Below are 10,373 nucleotides of genomic sequence, written 5' to 3'. Positions count from 1 at the left end.
CTGTGGTAAGCTATGCGGCGACAGTTTGGTCGTCGAATATAAGAGCAACGCAATGGATAAATATTCAAACCTGCTAGAATAGCGTCTTAATGCATCCTTATGTTTTCAGTGGACCACCTACATCAGGAAATATAGATTCATCCAGTACAGCAATAAAATGACATGCTCCCGTTGCCGTACTTGCTCGGGTGTTACGGCGAGAGCCATCCTAATCACTATGGGAGTTATCATGAACGGCAATTCCCCGTGAATTTTTTCACTTTCCCCCTTAAGTTGCAACGGCGGAAAGACAAAACTCACGGGAAAATTTCATTCATGATAACCCCCTATATGTTTTCCAAGGCATGTCATGATCTAGAATGAGAGGTCCAACATTACAAGAGAGAACCCTTAGATCTACAAGCCTATCAGTATGCAGTCGCAGATGCCATAAACAACTACCGTTTAAATGCGATCCTCGGAGAACATCCCCCATCTATTGCAGCTGAAGAGCGTTTGCTGCCACGACAAACCAGATTAGTTTCGGCTCAACTACGCTCGGGATGGTGCAGCTTTCTAAATTCCTGTATTGATGACACTGTGCAAAACATCTGCACAAATGCTCTGCAAATCCCAGATAACTATGTCCGGTAGTTTTGTGGTTAAAACCATTGAAGCAGGCGCATTCCTAGAACTGGAAATAGACCCAGAGCCAGATTTATCAGAAAAATAACAACAACAACAATCGGCGACTTATTAACCATAAGCTGTATTAGCCGACCGACAGCGTTATAGTAAAACGTATCGAGCATTGGTTGAGCCATGTCAACAAGATGGATAAAGGATGCCCCTGCCAGATAGGCTTATGAATATGAAACATTTGACGATATACGCCCCAAGGAAAGGCCATAACTCCGATGGAAGAAAGACCAAGTTGATGATGATATCACAAAACATGACATCCAAAATTGGAGAAGTAAAGTAAAAGATCGGTAAATTTGGGAATCTATTCTTAGTTCGGCTTATGGTCATCGACTATCCAAGTAAGTAATGATGAAGTTTTAAATAAATAAAATTTCAATGAAGATATTACAGTCTACAGAAATGTCCTTAGCTGGAGAAACCATATAATAATGTATTAGCTCAGAACAGGTTGCAATATAGAACGAAATCTTATATAATCGCTAAACATATTTATAAAAAAGAGAAAAGAGTAATGTATATAATGAATGTATACCCTCCTAATAATAATATCTCTAACTAGCAGACCCAGATCCGCATTGCACGCCCGTCGTATTGAGTGTCTTTTACAACTTTTTATGGACTTTATGCTTTACAATACATAAATAGGTACTTTCTACCTCATTTCTTCAAGTACATTGTCAAACCGTGTTACCGTTAAATTTGTCAAGCGATTTTGTATGTAACCCTTCTTTTCTCTTGCGGACTTTGTCGGATTTTTTCGTCCATATATGCTGTTTAGGATTTATTATCGTTCATGTCCTCTATCTTTATCCTAAAGCTATCTAATTATAAAAGTTAAAAAATATGGTAAAGCCGCTTATTGAGACTTTTATGTTTTAGGTTTTCATGCCTTATGGACCGTTAAACCTTTAAGGAAATTGGTAAATATATCGTTTTTATACCCTCCTCCATAATATAGAGGGTATAATTAAATTTGTCATTCCGTTGGTAAAACATCGAAATATTCATCGGAGACCCTATAAAATATGTATATTCTTGATCAGGGTAAAATTTTAAGTCGATATAACCATGTCCGACTATCCGTCCGTTCGTCTGTTGAAATTTGGTATAGAAGGTTCTATTATTCCCAGGATGTTGGGTAGTGCAAATGGGCTATATTGGTCCACGTTTTGATATAGCCCCCATAGAATGCTACCCCCTGATTTTCGGTATTTTAAAGTGTGTGTCATCAATATTCCTTGAAATGGCTAAATTCTGGTATTTTCCCCCAGAATTCTGTCAGTATAGGTCCGCGCTTTCCAATAGCCACCATTAAACGGTGCCTACTGATTTCCGGTATTTTGAAGTTTGTGTCATCAATATTCCACAGAAATTTTGTATTTAGTATTCAATTGTGGTATAAAACTTTTTCATATGAATTCGAGTAAGGTCCACGCCTTCATATAGCGCCCATAGAACAATACCACCCGATTTTCGGTATTTTGAAGGTTGTGGCCTCAATACTCCTGCGAAATAGCAGAAATTTGGTATTTAGTTTTCGTTGGAAGTACAAACTTTTTCCCCATAACTCTGTCGATAAAGGTCCACGCCTTCATATAGCCCCCACAGAACCTTCCGATTTTCGGTATTTTGAAGGTTGTGGCCACAATAATTCACCAAAATGGCTTAAATTTGGTATTTAGTCTTCGTTGGGGTATACAACTTTTCATATGAAATTTGTCGGTGTAGGTCCACGCCTTTATGTAGCTCCCATAGAACGGTACCTCCGGATTTCCGGTATTTTGAAGTTTGTGGCATCAATGTTCCACCGAAATTGCTGAAATTTGGTATTTAATCTTCATTTGGGGTACCAAATTTTTCATTTGAAATTTGTCAGTATAGATCCACGCCTTCATATAGCCCCCATAGAACAATACGTCCAGATTTTCGGTATTTGGAAGGTTTTGGCCTCAATATTCCTCCGAAATGGCTGAAATTTGGTATTTAGTCTTCGTTGGGGGTATACAACTTTCCTCCAGAAATTTTTTGGTACCGGTTCACGCCTTAGAATAGCCCCCATAGAACCGTACCTCCCGATTTTCGGTATTTTGAAGGTTGTGGCCAAAATAATTCACCGAAAAGGCTGAAATTTGTTATTAAGTCTTCGTTTAAGATATAAAGCTTTTCATATGAAATTTGTCGGTATAGGTCCACACTTTCAAATAGCCCACATAGAACGGTACCTCCCGATTTTGGGTATTTTGAAGGTTGTGGCTTCTATATTCCATCGAAATGGCTGCAATTTGGTATTTAATCTTCGTTGGGTTTTTTCACCTTTCCCCCAGAATTTTTCCGGTAAAGGTTTTCGCCTTCATGTAGCCCTCATAGAACGGTACGTACGATTTTCGGTATTTTGAAGGTTGTGGCTACAACATTTTACCGTAATATCGGAAATTTGGTATTTAGTCTTCTTTGAGTCTAAAAACTTTCCGCCCGAAATAGCCCCCATATAGCCTCCCGAATTTCGGCATTTTGAAGGTTAGCCACATTGTTTACCTAAAATGCTTCAATTTGGTCATTAGTCTTCTTCATAAACGAAAGGAAACTAATTGTTCCATTTTACCATTTTATAAAGAAGATATATTTTAAAAATAAGGTATAGGGGAAGTTCCCTGCTCCCTTCCGAAATTCAACAAAATATGCATCCTATTTTCACTGGGGACAATCCCTGTACATTGCCTTGGAATTTCAGGAAAATCGGTTCAGTAGTTTTGTAGATTTAACATATTTTAAAAAGTGGGCGTGATCAAATCTTTTGTTCCCAAATAAGTACGTAAGGTCGGACACACAACCACAATTGTCTCGCAAATTAATCTTCAAACCGATACATTCTTAATTATTGTAAAAATTTATAAAAATAGGTATGGGGGAAGTATCCCGCCCCTACGATATTCAACAAAATATTTAGCCTATTTTCACCGGGGGCCATCCCTGTACTTTCCTGAATATTTCAGGAATTTCAGTAGTTTTTGTGCGCACGGTCAAATTTTCTTTCCATAAAACCTAAGTTGGGTTAAGACGAATATTTCGAAACAAATTATCCAAATCGGTGCAGATTTTCCAAACTGTTGCAATCACTAACGAACGACATTTGAATTTTATTTATAGAGAAAATCGTATAGCTGTTAAAATTCTCTACAAGATTGGCATACGCAATTTGTTCCTAGGTTGTATCATTTTTGAGATATATAAGTTTAAGTTGGGAAATTGCCGTCACGACATTGTTCTATAAGGAGGCGATACAGTCAGTGAATTGTCCCAATTGTCCCTACGAAAATATCATGGTAGAATAATAAAGGTAATCATACGCTAACAGCACACAGCATTGTATTCGCCTTGACGTAACTTAATTGTCAAAACGATTTTGACACACCTTGTATGTAGGTATGTGTATTGTGTATGTAAACAAACATATATGATGACAACTTCTAAATAAAATAAAATATGTTTTTTTCGCAAAATTCAAATCTTTTCGCAGATCTTTTCGTCCTGATTACAAAAATATAAATATAAAGAAGACCATACTACCCTAGATATGTTCCTGTGAAGTTCCCGAAAACTTGGAAAAAAATTGACAATTTAAAAGAATGTTTTGTATTCCCGTGTGCGAGATTTGCAACTGCACAGCAGAAAGTCTTATATCCCCCGCCGGAGGCCGTCTATTTAGAGATACGTTGTATTATATATGATAGAGTACTCCGTAAGCTTTAGAATTGTATCCATATTATCATTATCCGTTCACAAATGCCGAAGTTATAAACAATGGAAATTTCGGAAGTTCAAAAGCCTATATATCGAGAAGTTTTCAAAAGCCTATATATCGGCAATATTTACATTTGACGATGATAGTCTATTCTATCGTAGATTTAAGTAAACGTCAAGTTTTTTAGAAACATTTGTATAATATGTACCCTGAAGAAGCAATGTAAACTATTGCGAAATATTGGTGACAACAAAAAATAAAATACATCCCAATAAAGACCTTAAGCTCAAAAAAAAAAACACTCGTCTCTTTATTTAATATCAACAAAAGGTCGAAGAAAATCAAAATAGAAAATCGGGAAGAACTTTACATTTTTATAATCAGAAAAGATCTACCCCTGGTTCAAATTACAGATACATAATTCCGACAGCTTGACGAGTATTCAATTTGTTCCTTTTCCGCTTTTAAATATGCTTAAATATATTTAGCAACGGTTATGTGTATGAGAAATAAGTCAGTCACTCCTTTCGATAGCTATCATACCCACCGGAGATTTTGGGCCATTATGTCACGAAGCCTGGACTAGCCACTTAAAATTTTACATCGTTGTAAACTATCCTCGTAAGTTGTCGTGCTCATTAGTCTTTTTAGTTAGTGCCGCAAACGATGTTTAAAAGCGTTTCTTCTATTATTACAGAAAATATGGACTTGCCCCGAAAATAATGTCCCGTTATAGGAGCTCGTGCAGAACCCATGAACAATCCAAGACATGTCCTTAATATTTTGAAATTTTGTGGGGGAGCTACCCTAGGGAATTGATCGATACCCAGCAAATGTTCAATGCCAAACATGAGTGCAAGTGATTTGACATATTACCAACTCTTTAGGCTAATAATAGGCTGACTTCCGAAATGTCAGTTGCTTTGTAAATGTCTAAAAATGTTGTAAGAATCCTATTCCATATCGCAGTGATGCAGAATGAATGCGAAGTGTTTAATTACGTGTCGGAAGTCAGCCATACCTCGGTGGAGACAAAATACGAAAGATATGTTTAATTTCTTAAATATATACATATATTTATACTATGATAAATAAAAACAAGTGAGCCAAGGCTATAGTCGGGTCGGGGCCGACTATGTGATACCCTACACCACTACCCCTGTTCACAAGCTTTTGACTAATAAAATTCGAAATATTAAAATTGGGATAGATTAGCGCCTTTGCTCTGAATGTCTTCATTAACACAGGTCAATTTTTTTGAAACGCATTTCAGTGCATCGACAGTACAACCCAAATAAAAAATGTTAGACCCCCATCAACCCCCAAAATTTCGTGACGATCCGACCAAAATTTCGTAGTGTGATTGCACAAAAATGGAAAAAGGGATGCATTACCGACTATTGCGATATCTCTCTTGTTTGACCACCTATGACAACCTAGTTCACATCATTGTAAAGGTGATATTTTCTACTTTCCTTGCCAGGTTTTGCTTTCGATATACCTCCTACAGAAGGGAGATATTAACTTTGAAATAAAACGTTGGTCCTTTTTCCAAATATTTTTTTTGTCACATTCCGACTCCTGAATAATATTCGACCATTATCAAAAATCAAAAGGTTTTTCCTCTGTGGGACCCCCAATAACACCCAAAATTTCGTGACGATCCAATTAAAATTGCGACCTGTAGCGTGATTTCCAAAAAAGTGGAAAAATGGGATGTATTACCGACTATTGCGATATCTCCGTTATTTGGATACCTACGCCAACCTGCTTTACATCATTGTAATGATGGGATTTTTTACTTTCATTGTCAGACTTTGCTTTTGGAAGGTCCCGAACCAAAGCTGTGATATTCGTCATTATTATTAAAATCGCAAAAATGAAAAGTTGTGTTCTATTAACGGCTTTTGCGATATCTTCGTTGTTTGACCATCTAAATAAGTTTTTTGCCCATTCCGACCCCTAAATATTATCCGACCATCACCAAAATCAATAGGCTTCTTTCTCTGTAGGATCCCCATTAGCCCCCAAAATTTCGTGACGATCCGATCAAAATTGAGACCTGTAGCGTGATTTCCAAAAAAGTAGAAAAATGGGATGTATTACCGACTATTGCGATATCTCCGTTATTTGGTCACCAACGCCGACCTAGTTTACATCATTGTAAAGATGGGATCTTCTACTTTCATAGCCAGGCTTTGCTTTTGGAAAGTCCCCAACTAAAGCCGTGATATTCGTCATTATTATAATTAAAATCGCAAAAATGAAAATTTGGGTTTTATTTGCGACTATTGTGATATCTTCGTTGTTTGATCACCTACGAGAACCTACTTTACATCATTAGAAAGGTGATATTTTCTACTTTTACTGTCAGGTTTTGCTTTTGGTATACCCCGTATAGAAGCTGAGATATTCGCTTTGGAAAAAAACGTTGTCTTTTTATCCACATAAGTTTTTTGCCCATTCCGACCCCTAAATATTATCCTACCATCACCAAAATCAATAGGCTTCTTCCCCTCCGGGACCCCCATCAACATCCAAAATTTCGTGACGATCCGATCAAAATTGCGACCTGTAGCGTGATTACAAGGTTTAGATGGACAGACGGACGGACGGACTGACGGACGGACACACATAGCCAGATCGACTCAGCTCGTCGAGACATTCATTTTGGTATATATAAGTATGGGTCTACGACCATTATTTCGATGCGTTACAAACTTTTTGGCCAAAACCAACTTATAATACCCTCCCCACATAGTGGTGTAGGGTATAACAACAAAGTATAAATTGTGTTTAACATTCATTAAAATTGGTCCATATGTTGAAGAAAGGATTCGATGTTTCACAATTCACTTGGACATTCTGTAATTGAGCATTTCTATAAGTCCAGAGATATATCTACGATTTTTTTTAAATGAGGTTAGCTTCTATTACTCTACCATGCGAAAATATCATAAAGGTCAATCTTGTAGTGAATTTTTACAGCTACAATATTTTCTCTAATCCCATTTCGATACGACTTGCGGTTTCCACGCAAAATCGTGAAAACCTAAAAACTCTAAAAATGTGAAATTTGACGATTTATTCAAAAAGATCTCCGGCGATTTTTTATTGATTTTTCTCATCTATGAACATTGTAGTTTCAGAATCCGCAACAACATTCCAAGTTCAAGAGCACCATGTACAACAAAACCTGAAATCTAGACGTAGCAATACATGATGGCCATAATGAAGTTTTCTGATAACTAAACCACTTAAATCCAAGTTTCTGATGGGTAGAGAAAAGTGGCTTCAACCTTTAAAAATGCCCGTTTCCTTTCTCAGTATACAAGTTAGATAAAAAACCAATCCAGAAGATGAAATATTAAAATATCCAATCAAAATATGTTTTTATAATAATTTATTTTTATTGCTGTATTTTTTCTCACAAATGTATTCAATCGTAATTGAAATCAAGCTATTCAATGATTTTTGAATTGTTTAATGTTTTATGGACTGATTTATATTTGATGTGAATATTTGTTTTGTTTTTTTATTATTGTTGGTTTTAGTAATTAGTATCTTCAAGCTTTTGTATTACTTATGTGTATGTTTATTTATTATCCACTAGTGACTAGATTACTTGTTTTATTTTCATTCACAATATTTATTCTATATAATTAGATTATGCATTTATTTATATGTGTGTATATTTTGTGATATAATAGGCTATGGGGGATAAATTTTTCAACTCTTAAGCTTTTTGCTGTATAACATTTTTAGTTTTAGTTATTTATGTTTTGTTTTCCGTCTTATAAATTCGTCTAATATATATTTGTTTTATTAAGTTTATTTTTTTGTGTTATTGCTATAAAAATTTACAGTGTCTTTTGAGTATTCAGTTAGGGTTTAGGATCAAAGGGATATCTTTCCATTTTTTCTAACATTAAAGCATTTCATTTTAAGTTTGTTTTGTTTAAGTTTTCAACTTTAACGTTTTTGTTAACAGTATCAGGAATGTAACAATAGTTTTGCACGTTAACAATCATAATAGTTTTCATTTAGAGGGGTAGGGGAATTACTTTTTTTGTAAAGAAAATTTAAATAATTTACAAAAGTTTTAGTTAGTAATTATAGTTTAGATATTTGACCATATAGTTTAGAATTTTATAATAATAGCCTGTTAGATATATTTACGTTTTGTTCTTGCTGTTAAATGTATTCCTTTTCTTTTTCAAGCATAGCTTTGTTTAGTAACATTTTGTAGGCTTTTGTTTTAAATAAATACTTCTTAATTTTTCTAATTGTGGAATTTTATTTTATATGTTTGGGAAATTGTTTTGTTTTAATAAATGTTTGTTGTTGTTTCATAAGGAAGACTTTTTTCATGATTGTGACCATTGTAGGAAAATTGAAGATTTTGGTTAAGTTTTTTTTTTTTTTTTAATTTAGAAAAACAAAAATCATGAAATATGAATTGTATTTGAAAATGGTCATTACAAATTGCTACTTTCTCTTAGTTAAATTTAAAGGCTTGTTTTTATTTGGAATAGTATTTGTATATACAGCTTTTATATATTTATATATTTTTCTCATGTACATTATTTCAAATGGACTAACAAGTCTGGCATATGATCCTAACAAATAGAATTATTAAAGGAATTAAAAAATATATAAAATATTCTTCCCCACGTTGCACAGTGGATCCACTTGTATGGAGAAAGTGGCCAAAAATATTTAGAGTGTAAAAATCAAGCCAATGCGCCCGTTACAGCTCTGTGCTGCTGCGAAGAGTGTTTTAAGAGACCACGAGCGTAACATTCTCCCCCCTTTCGCCTCTGGAGGGTGTATACGGTAAGAATTGTTTTATGCTGTTAATACAAAATGGCATGAACAAAGCTCCCGATTATCTTATGATGCAAAAATAGGCTTGGGGAAGCAAAACAATCTCCAAAACAACATAGCGGATTAAAATAAATCGAAATTTTTGTCTGAAAATTCGTAAAATTTTTAATATAGATCTTATAGCGTTCTTCCTGGAAGGCACATACCGCCAACGTAAGACAAATTTAGAAGAAGATTTCTTCATCTTGCCACTGATGCCACTTATGTTAACGTACGTGGTCAGATAATCGAGTTATATGCTAATATATCCATAGAAACCTTATTCGAAGGCAGCTTTAGTCAGCGACCCACCATTTGTAGTCTGGCACTAGATGGCAGCTGATTTTAATACTGAATAATCTTAAACCCATGACCTACTTTGGAAAATTATTCCCGAGGTGGGCACTGGTGGGCATCATGACTAAAACCTTAGGTCAAATTTAAGTATACGGTCGAATTGGCATTACAAAATACACTAAGAAAATATGCAGCTAACTAGAATTTCACAACACGCTAAAACACTATTTTTCAATGAAAATTAAGCTAATACCTTCTCCTTTAAAACCCACTATAATATGTTGCTATACGTATTAGTTTCGCGATATTTTGAATATATTTTCTTGCACTTAAAATATAGGTTGTACTCACAGCAAAAAATATTAGTCAAATGTTCCGACTTTTAAGCTATTCTTAAGAAGTTCGCGTTCGAATGAAACAAAAACTAATATATTTTTAAAAAGGTCCATGTCATAGCTATCAGAGTTGCCAGATGTTGTACCAAAATTTTGACATTCATTTTTTTATTTTTGGCCAATGTGTGGATCCACTGTGCGTTGGAAGGTTTAATACCAATATGGCAATAAATATGGCAATTTCTTGGAGGCCCCAGTAGCACGTGTTAACATATTCCGATTATGCTCACATTTTGCCACTCTTAAAATGTAACAAAACTAAACACTCGTTTTTTAAAATCACCCTAATGTTGAGTTTAGTCATAAAAATGACACTCTCAGTTCTCCCAATATTAATTATGATGTTTCGAAAACGATCAATTGGGAAACAACGTATTACCTAAAAACAT

The sequence above is a fragment of the Musca autumnalis genome, unplaced genomic scaffold (assembly GCF_047663935.1).
Source record: "Musca autumnalis isolate F117 unplaced genomic scaffold, ASM4766393v1 scaffold_1, whole genome shotgun sequence".
Taxonomy (NCBI): domain Eukaryota; kingdom Metazoa; phylum Arthropoda; class Insecta; order Diptera; family Muscidae; genus Musca; species Musca autumnalis.
The sequence above is the reverse complement of the archived record's forward strand: the minus strand, read 5'-3'. Positions refer to the sequence as shown.